Source organism: Meriones unguiculatus, chromosome 10, assembly GCF_030254825.1.
Source record: "Meriones unguiculatus strain TT.TT164.6M chromosome 10, Bangor_MerUng_6.1, whole genome shotgun sequence".
Lineage (NCBI taxonomy): Eukaryota > Metazoa > Chordata > Mammalia > Rodentia > Muridae > Meriones > Meriones unguiculatus.
In genome coordinates, this window is record NC_083358.1 from 13,988,740 (window position 1) to 13,997,725 (window position 8,986).

An 8,986-nucleotide genomic window follows, 5' to 3' on the forward strand; every position below is an offset into this window, starting at 1 on the left:
GTCTGACAAGTATCTGGAGCTTATCCTCTGGAGTTCCAAGCTCAGATCTGTGGGTTTCTATCACTACACCCCTGGGCAATTTACTTCATCACCCTGTGGCTCCGTGTCCGTGCCTGGACTTATTAATGGGGCATTAATAAATACTTGCTTTATTGAGGTAGAGGATGGCTATATTCTTTCACTTAAGTGCCAGCACGTGCCCACCACATCATAGAAAAAGGTACCGTCCCTGTTTCCCCTCCTGCAACCCACACAACCTCCGACTCTCACACTGGGGAAGAAACTGTTACCTTTGATTTGAACATGATTGGAGCCTCTGAGGTGCGAATAATCTGCCATTCTAACTGGCCTCAGATTTTAGCCAAGAAGACACATGGTCTGGTTTATATTTTGCCAAGTTCATAGCTTAAAGACAGAGGGGTGAGGGTAAACCATCATGAATGCCGTAGACAAGTAGAAGGAAAATTAAAATTGGGGGTCATTTACTTAATGTTTTATAGCTGTGGTGAGTTGACATGCCCTATGTGAATAGTGGGGCAATACTCTGAGCCACAGTGGCTGTCATTTCCAAATGTTGCTCATGCTGTCATCTCTGAGTGCGCAGGCATGATTTGTTTTGTGTCCCCGTTGCTAAGCCTCATCCATTTCCTAGACCAGAGGAGATTGGGTGTGCTGTGTACTCCTGCCCTCTGCTGGTACTAACACATACTACAACAAGGACAACTCTCCCCAAATAACTCGAAAAGCAAGGCCGGCATCACACTGTAAGCAAGATGCTGCAAGATGCTGCAAGATGCTATAAGGAGACCGTAATCTTTGGTGCCTCGGGGGTATACACGAAGGAGTTTTCTGACAACTGAGTGCTGGTATGTAAAAAAATAGTGTTTTATTTTGAAAAGCGGGGATCAATTAGAAAGGGTGTTTGTGTTCCTAACACTCTCCAAGATATCAGGGATTTTGGAAAAGCTACCAGTTCATCCTCCCGATTAACTGTCACTCTTCTGTGTGGCAATTCCTGAGTATAGTTAAGAGACGTTTTTATGAGAATCCTAGTTTTTCTGTTTTGGAAGCCTGTGAGCATTTATTTTATTGTATTATTATTATTGTATTGGTGTGTGTGTGTGTGTGTGTGTGTGTGTGTGTGTGTGTAGGTGTATCTGCTGCAGCATTCATGTGAAGCTTTGAGGACAATGTTTAGGAGTCAGTTCTCTCCTTTCACCTTTATGAGGGTTCAGGGCTAGAGCTCAGATGGTGAGCCTAGCACAGCAAATGTCTTTTTCCCCTGAACTTCGTGCCACACCAGAATGAGTGCGTATAAAGAGTAAATAAGATAACTGTAAGTGCATCAGCTTTGGGAGACAGGTAGGCCAGGCCTAAAATAGCCACAGGGTGGTGATGGAGACGGTCATTATCATGTCAGGGAAGAGGGGCCAGTTCAGAGTGGAGCTTGTGACTCTGTTGTGACGTTGATCTTACTTAATCTCTTGGTGACTCTTGTCGGACTTCAGAGATCCACAAGGACAGGGCAACGTTTAATATGTAGGCTTTATTATGTGTTCCATCCCAGCATTGAGTCATAGTGCCTTGTATACACAAGATACTTGATATGTAATAAATTGATTATTACAGATCTGTTGACTGTGTCTGAGTCATATCTACAGTTTGCATTTATGCTTGTGAATGTGCTCTTGCAGGGTGCGTGCGTGTCTGTGTGTGTGTATTGAGATAGTCTCACGTAGCCCATATTGGCCTTCGACTTGCTACGTAGATAAGATGTACTTACACGTCCTGCCTCTACCTCCCAGGTGATGGAATTATTGTTGCACACCGCATCTAGCACAGAAGAATGTTTAAAGACTGGACATTACCCACATGGAGTGACGAGCCGTAGAGCTAAATGGCAGGGCATGACATGGTTGGACATTTGTGCCTTGTGATGACGAATTTCCTGTTGATGCTCCTGGAAGTAAGATATCTGCATATATTCAGTGCACTTTTTTTTTTTTTTTTTTTTTTTTTACGAAGGCAATTTGATACCATGCGAGTTCCCTCGTCACTGGTTCTTGACCAGACTTCCAGCACCAGACAAGCATTTTCTTTTTTTTTTTTTTACATCATTTTAAAGTTTTTTTTATTTTTTATTTTTTTTTATCAGTTACATTTTATTAACTCTGTATCCCAGCCGTGTCCTGATCCCTCTTTCCCTCCCAGTCCCTCCCTCCCTCCCTCATCTCCACTTTCCAAGTCCACTGATAGGGGGGACCTCCTCCCCATTCATCTGATCCTGTTTTATCGGGTATCTTCAGGACTGGCTGCAAAGCCCTCCTCTGTGGCCTAACAGGACTGCTCCTCCCTTCGGGGGTGGGGAGACCAAAGAGCCAGTCATTGAGTTCCTGTTAGAAATAGTCCCTGTTCCCCTCACTTTGGGAAACCAATTGGTTACTGAGCTACCACAGGCTACATCTGAGTGGAGGTTCTAGGTTATATCCATACATGGTCCTTGGTTGAATGTCAGTCTCAGAAAAGACCCTGTGCCCAGATATATTTGGTCCTTGTGGAGCTCCTATCCTTTCCCCATCAGACTAACTCCCCTTCTTTCTTATGATTCCCTGTACTCTGCCAAAGGTTTGGTCATGAGTCTTTGCTTTGAAAACACTGCTAGTTAGAGTCTTTCAGATGCGCTCAGTAGACTCCTGTCATACGTTCAATGCACATTCCATCTCCAGACATGCATTTTCAACTTTGGAGTGGGCCTTAAGTCCAAGCAAAGAGTGGTTGGTTGCTCCTATAATATTCATGCCACCATTCCATTTGTGTTAGGCCAGTAGTTATTGTAGTTTTTAGGGTTCCCGAATGGGTAAGATTGGCGATGACTTTTCTCCCTAACAACTTTCATAACACCTTCCAATACTATGACAGTTAGTGAGCAGAGGGAAGCTTCCTGGTCAGTATAAGATTGATTTCTCCATGTCCTGTACCCAGTGTATGATATCTTCAGCAATGGGGGTTTCTCAGTTAAGTCCTGGCGAGCAACAAAGAGCAATAGCAGTAGCCTGTATTATTTTGTGTGACTTTGCATTTCTAGTGACTAACAACCCTAGGCGCAATATCCCACACTGTGGCCTGGACTTTTATTTACCAGTTTATGGTTTCTTGGAGATTATCTTCCCCCATGTAGAGTAATTTCCTTTAACTCATTTATTCATATAGACATATATGCATCTTTTCATATAGTTATATATATGAATATATATGTATATATTCAATCTTTCTTTTGGTCCATTTATTCCAACACCTAATGTAGAGTGTTCACTCTTAGGGGTTCCTGACTGACAGTTTTCCTTGCCTTTAGCTCTTCCACTGAGGAGCAGCAATTGCAGCTCTGGGTGATGGTCCAATGGCATGCTCAAAAGGGTTTAATATTCAGACCTCCAGAGAAATGGGGGAAGCACTCATGTACCCATTTTTATGGTAAAGACAACAACAACAACAAAACATTCCAGTCTTGGCCAGTTTCAGCTACCAGACTGCATCATTGAAAGTAAAGCTGGGAACTGCCGGACTCTGCCACCTTCAGCCTATCCTGTGGGTAGCTAGCCAGCCACTCCTTCCTTCTCCAAAGATTCTGTGAATTCCAGGAAGCAGGTGCTTTTTCCATTTATCTTTACTTTAGCCTCTTGGTCACAGACTTGAAAAGAATCACCTTTCCCGTTGCTTCTTATTGTTGTATTATTCGAGACACGGTTTTGATATATGATCTAGGCTGATCGTGAGCTCTTCTGCCTCAAGCCTCCTAAGTACCAATATGACAGGCAACCACCATTATATCTTAAGGAAAGAAAATAGGTGTAAATTCAGGTTAATTGAATAGCAGCAAACCCCCACTGTCACTGCCTCATCCTGGGACTCTTCTGCCTCTAGCCCTGGAGACTCCACTGCCCCACTCTGCCCCACCCCAGTGTTTTTAACCCTGGATCTCCTTCCTGCTGGCCAAGTGCTCTGCCATGGAGCTCCATCTCCAGCAATGCTGCTTGTATTCCTAACTGAAGAGTCTGCACTCACTCCACAGGTATGGAGACATACAGAGCGCCTTTCCCTGGTTCCGTGAGAACAGGGTTGACATGCAGATTATTGTGGGAACAGCTGATATGTCTATGGAAACAAGGATGCTTTCTCCAGCTTTTTTCCTTTTCTGTTTAGATTGTGGGAAGCACAGCCAGCGTCCTATGTCAGAGTCATGCTGTCATGTGAAGATCTGCAGTTTTAGATGCTGAAGATACTAATGTGGATCTCTTAGCTTAACTGTTCAGTTGTATTGCTTTTCAAAAACAAGGATTTTGTGAGTATCTCTGTATATATAAGGTCCTATTATACATTGAGCCTCTGTTGCTGTGCTCAGCCACTACCAAAGACAAAGGGTTTTTTGGTTTATGGTTACAGTCCATTATAGTGGGAAGATAAGGAAGAGGCTTCAGGCAGGAACTGAAGCAAAGGCCACGGAGGTAATTTTGCTTCCCGGCTCTGTCTTCTTTCTTCTATCCCTCATGACCACCTGCCCAGGGGTTGGCACCAGCCACAGTGGGCTAGGCCACCTCACATCAACCATCAATCAAGAAAATTTCCCATATCCCAATCTGATGGAGGCAAGCCCTCTGCTAAGGTTCTCTTTCCCCGGGTGTTTGTATTAAGTTGACAAAAACTAGTCAGAGGCGATTCCTACTGTGTGCAGGGGTGGCTGTGAGGTTGGCCATTATGACGTGTCAGACATAGCATTTCCTGGCACCAAGCACGGGATTAAGCTATTTTCATACCTGCTACATGGTTTAGTCTTCATAATAAGCCAGTATATGAAGTTAGTTTTATTGCCATCCTATGGAGAGGGAAACAGATATTTAGGATCAAATGCATCTCTGCTTCTCAGTGCTAAGTATCTATTTTGAGTACCACTACGTTTCTCTCTTGGCACAACACAGAAGTGTGGCTTAGACAACAAGACTTAGGAATCCACACTGCAGGAGGTTGTATGTCCTTTATCAAGGTCCAATGTGTTCTGTTTCTGTTGCAAGCCTTCTTCCTGTTTCCGCAGATCCTCACCTTGCTATATCCTTGAGCGACTGGGTTTGGGAAGCGCCATAGAATGCTGCCCAGTGTCCACTTTTTTCGTTTCTTCTTATTAGAACATTGAGACTATTACATTAGGGCCAAACTGTAATGATTTCATGTAATTTTATTTATCTCCTGGTTTAGCTATTTTTCTGTTGGTGTGATAAAAAAATCTGACAAAAATAAAGTTATGGGGAAAAAAAAGAGTTCATTTTAGCTTACCGTCCAGAGCAAAAAATGATCTACCATGGTAGAAGAGGCATAACAGCAGAAGCCTGAGGCCAGCTTGGTAATTAGGAAGCAGATGATCACATTCCATCCATACACAGGAAGCAGAGAGAGAGAGAGGGAAAAAGAGAGACAGAGACCAAGACAGAAACAGAGACAGAGAAAGGGAGGGAGAGATGCAGAGAGACAGACATAAAGATAGAGACAGAGAAAGACAGAGAGACAGAGACAAAGAGAGATAGAAAGAAAGACAGAGAGACACAGAGACAGACACAGAGACAGAAAGAGGGAGGGGGCAGGCTTCAAACGCTCAAAGCCCACTCCCAGTGACATAGTCCCTCCAACAAGGCTCATTCCCCAACAGCACCGCCCACTGAAGACCAAGTGCTCAATTCGACCTGTGAGAGGCATTTCATCTTCAAACCACAGCCTCCCCTGAAGATCCTGTGCCCCAGTTATGGAAAATCCTCACATGCAGCCACACTGAGGGTTAAGTTTCCAACGTGGGGCCTTTGGCAGGATACAGTTCTTCACGCAAGTGTTCTTTAAAGTTAGGACTTTAAATTCCTCCTTCTGTTCAGTGGTTCCAACTTTCTATTTATCTGGGAGCATACATCAGAACCTGTCTCTACCCTGAGCCTCATCCCATCACCGCTGATTTTAGTCAGAAGATTGGTAGGTTTTGATTTCATGTTGATGGGCAGCAATAAAACAACAAATACTTACTGGCACCCCAATGCAATATCAAAGATGTCAGACGAAAAAAGCCATGGGATACACCATTCAGCTTATGTGGCATAGTGTAAAAGTTTGGGTATAAGAGTGGAAGTCACGTGCATGCTCCTTTGATCTATAAGGAATTTTTTAAAACAGATTTGTTTATTATTTATACAGTGTTCTGCCTACATGCCAGAAGAGGGCACCATATCTCATGAAAGATGGTTGTGAACCACCATGTAGTTGCTGGGAATTGAACTCAGGACTTTTGGAAGAACAGTGGTCTTAACTCTGAGCCACCTCTCCAGCCAGCTCCTTTGATCTTTTCAGGGTGGAGATTAGAGTGGGAGGATGGATGAGTCATAATTGGTGTAGAGGGAGAACGTGATAGGTGAGGAGTGTGATACACAGTGGCCCACAACTCTATTCATTTGTCCAGGCTTGAAATGTACTATTAGAAAAACTTTTTATTTAAAGTATGGTGTTTTTACCCAGGCCTCTCCGGGATCCCTGACATGCCCAGGATATCATAGGAAGTCTGTGATTCACATGTGACATCCAAGTTCCACCCACCCACTGGCCTTCCTGGATGTGCTTTGCAGGACTTTCAAGGAACCATTTATATTTTCTAGTAGCCAGTTGGGTAAACATAGTTTTGCCTTCTATATCTTTATTAATTTTTGTATCCAGGCAACAGACGTAGTGCTGGGCAATTTATTTTACAGCAAAAGGCTTACTGCATGATGCTGATGTAGGATCAGTGTTAGCTCATCAGTGAAGAAGCTGTGTCCTGTGTTCTCTCCAACTGTGCCTACATCCATGTAGGATACAAGAGGAGGATGTGATAGCTCACATCCTAAGCTATGGCTTCCTGACTCAATATTGTTTTGTGTTAAGTGTCAGGTCTCCCTGTAGTGACACAGAATGAATTAGAATCTGATGCTTTTTGATTAATGATGGTGTCGTGTTTAGAATGAAAATATGCCAAGTCAAAAGTACACACAAGGGGATGGAGAGATGGCTCAGTGGTTAAGAGTACTTACTGGTTGCTCTTCCAGAAGACAAAAGTTCACTTCTCAGCACCCACATGGCAGCTCATAAGTCTCTGTAACGCCAGTCTTAGGGGAGGGGATTTGATGCCCTCCTCTGGCCTCCATGAGCACTGCACCTGAATGACTCAGACATACATGACATGCATGCAAAACAAAAACAAAACAACAATAACAAAGCCACCCATTCATACATATAAAATAACAATTAAGGGAAATGCATCAGATTTTTTTTCATCTCGATTGTCCAAATGATGGGAATCGCCCAGGAGACATGCCTCCAGGCATGTCTATCAGGGCATTTCTAGAAAGGCTTAACTGGAGGGGAAAAAGCCCATCCTGCATGTGAGCAATATCATTGCATGGTCCGGAGCTGTGGATTTAATTAAAAAAAAAACAAAAAACAAAAAACAAAACAAAAAACAGAAAGCAAGCACAGCAACAGCATCATCTTTCTATGCTTCCTGATGCTGACGTAATATGACCAGTTGCCTCCCATCCTGCCTCCATGCTTTCCCTGATATCAAGAACTGTTCCTTCAAATTGTGAGTCAAAACAAGCCGTTCCTTCCTTAAGCTGCATTCGTCAGGTGCTTTGTCATGGCAACGAGATGAGTAACTAACGCAGCCCTGAACACAAGTAACATCCGAACAGCACACCCCACCACACAGTATCAGTGTGCACTCTCATGATGGTGTGGCTGGCTGCCTGGGAGCCTGTCACAGCCAATGCTCGTCATCGTGAGAAAGTATCATGCTGCCAAACGCTAGCCTGGAAAAGACCAGAATTCAAAATCTGAAGTGTGTATACCTCAGACATGTATTTCTTTCACACTATAAAACTGAAGGTTGCCAGGAGGTGGTGGGGCACGCCTTTAATTTCCGCATAGGCAGGTGGGTCTCTGTGAGTTCAAGGCTAGTCTGGTCTACATAGCAAGTTCCAGGACAGCCAGGGCTACACAGAGGAACCCTGTCTCAAAAAATAAAACAAACAAACAAACAAACAAACAAACAAACAAAAACAACAACAGAAACAAAAGCAAAAACCAAAACCAACCCCTCCAAGTTAAACAAAACAAAACTGAAGATTAATAATTTGGACCATTCTAAGTTATGGGCCTTTTGCAGTACTTAACGGAAGTACCGTTTGTGACTGGCTTATCTCCTGTGACCTCGGGAGTATGAGTGACATCAAAAGAAGTGCGTTTGTCTAGGACACATCTCCACGCCTCATTCAGACACGTGTGTACTCCTGAAATAATTACTGAGGCACGGGGTGGCGTGCACTATCTTAAGCCAGTCCTAAATAGAACCGCAAGGCTGGGGAGTGTAGTCCTGTTTGGAAGGAGAAAGTAGAGTGTGAAGCTTGGGAAGTTTCCAACAAATGTCAGCTCTAGTCCTCTAGGCTGACCCAGAAGTAACTCAGCAGCCAAAAATATGTTTCCTATTATCTGTGTGTGCACTGTCAACGGCTTCTATCTGTAAGGCTCAGCTGGGATCGGAAGGTGTCTTTCTCACCCGAGTGTCTGCGGTCAGGCTCTGGAAGAGCAGTCTCAGGCTTTTTTCTGAGTATCATCACTTTCTCCATGACAGTAGAGAGCCAGGGCTAGCATGTGGCTGCATGTGGGTGTTTGAGAGGCCTGCCCCTTCAGCTGAAGCAGCATGCGGAGTCACCAGATATCCTATTCTTCCTAAACCCACAAGCACACAAAGCCTTCCATGGGTATAATTCTGGGAGAGTGGAAAACAGAGGTTTGTGGTCACATGGGTACAACAATTAGAAAAAACATTTATTTAGTGTTTTTTTTTAAACATCATGTATTTATGGGATTTCAAAGCTAACTGTGTGGAAACTGTTGAGCCCTGAGTTGCAGAGACTCCACTTATGCC

At 43.8% G+C, this 8,986-nt stretch overlaps 1 long non-coding RNA gene across 1 annotated transcript; it reads left to right on the plus strand.

The window, feature by feature from the left end:
• The first annotated feature begins 665 nt into the window (after positions 1-665).
• Positions 666-5,268, plus strand: LOC132657015 (uncharacterized). The gene is made up of 3 exons (XR_009594859.1): positions 666-866; positions 1,806-1,966; positions 4,201-5,268. It is a non-coding gene; the product is annotated as an uncharacterized LOC132657015 (long non-coding RNA).
• The last annotated feature ends 3,718 nt before the right edge of the window (positions 5,269-8,986 follow it).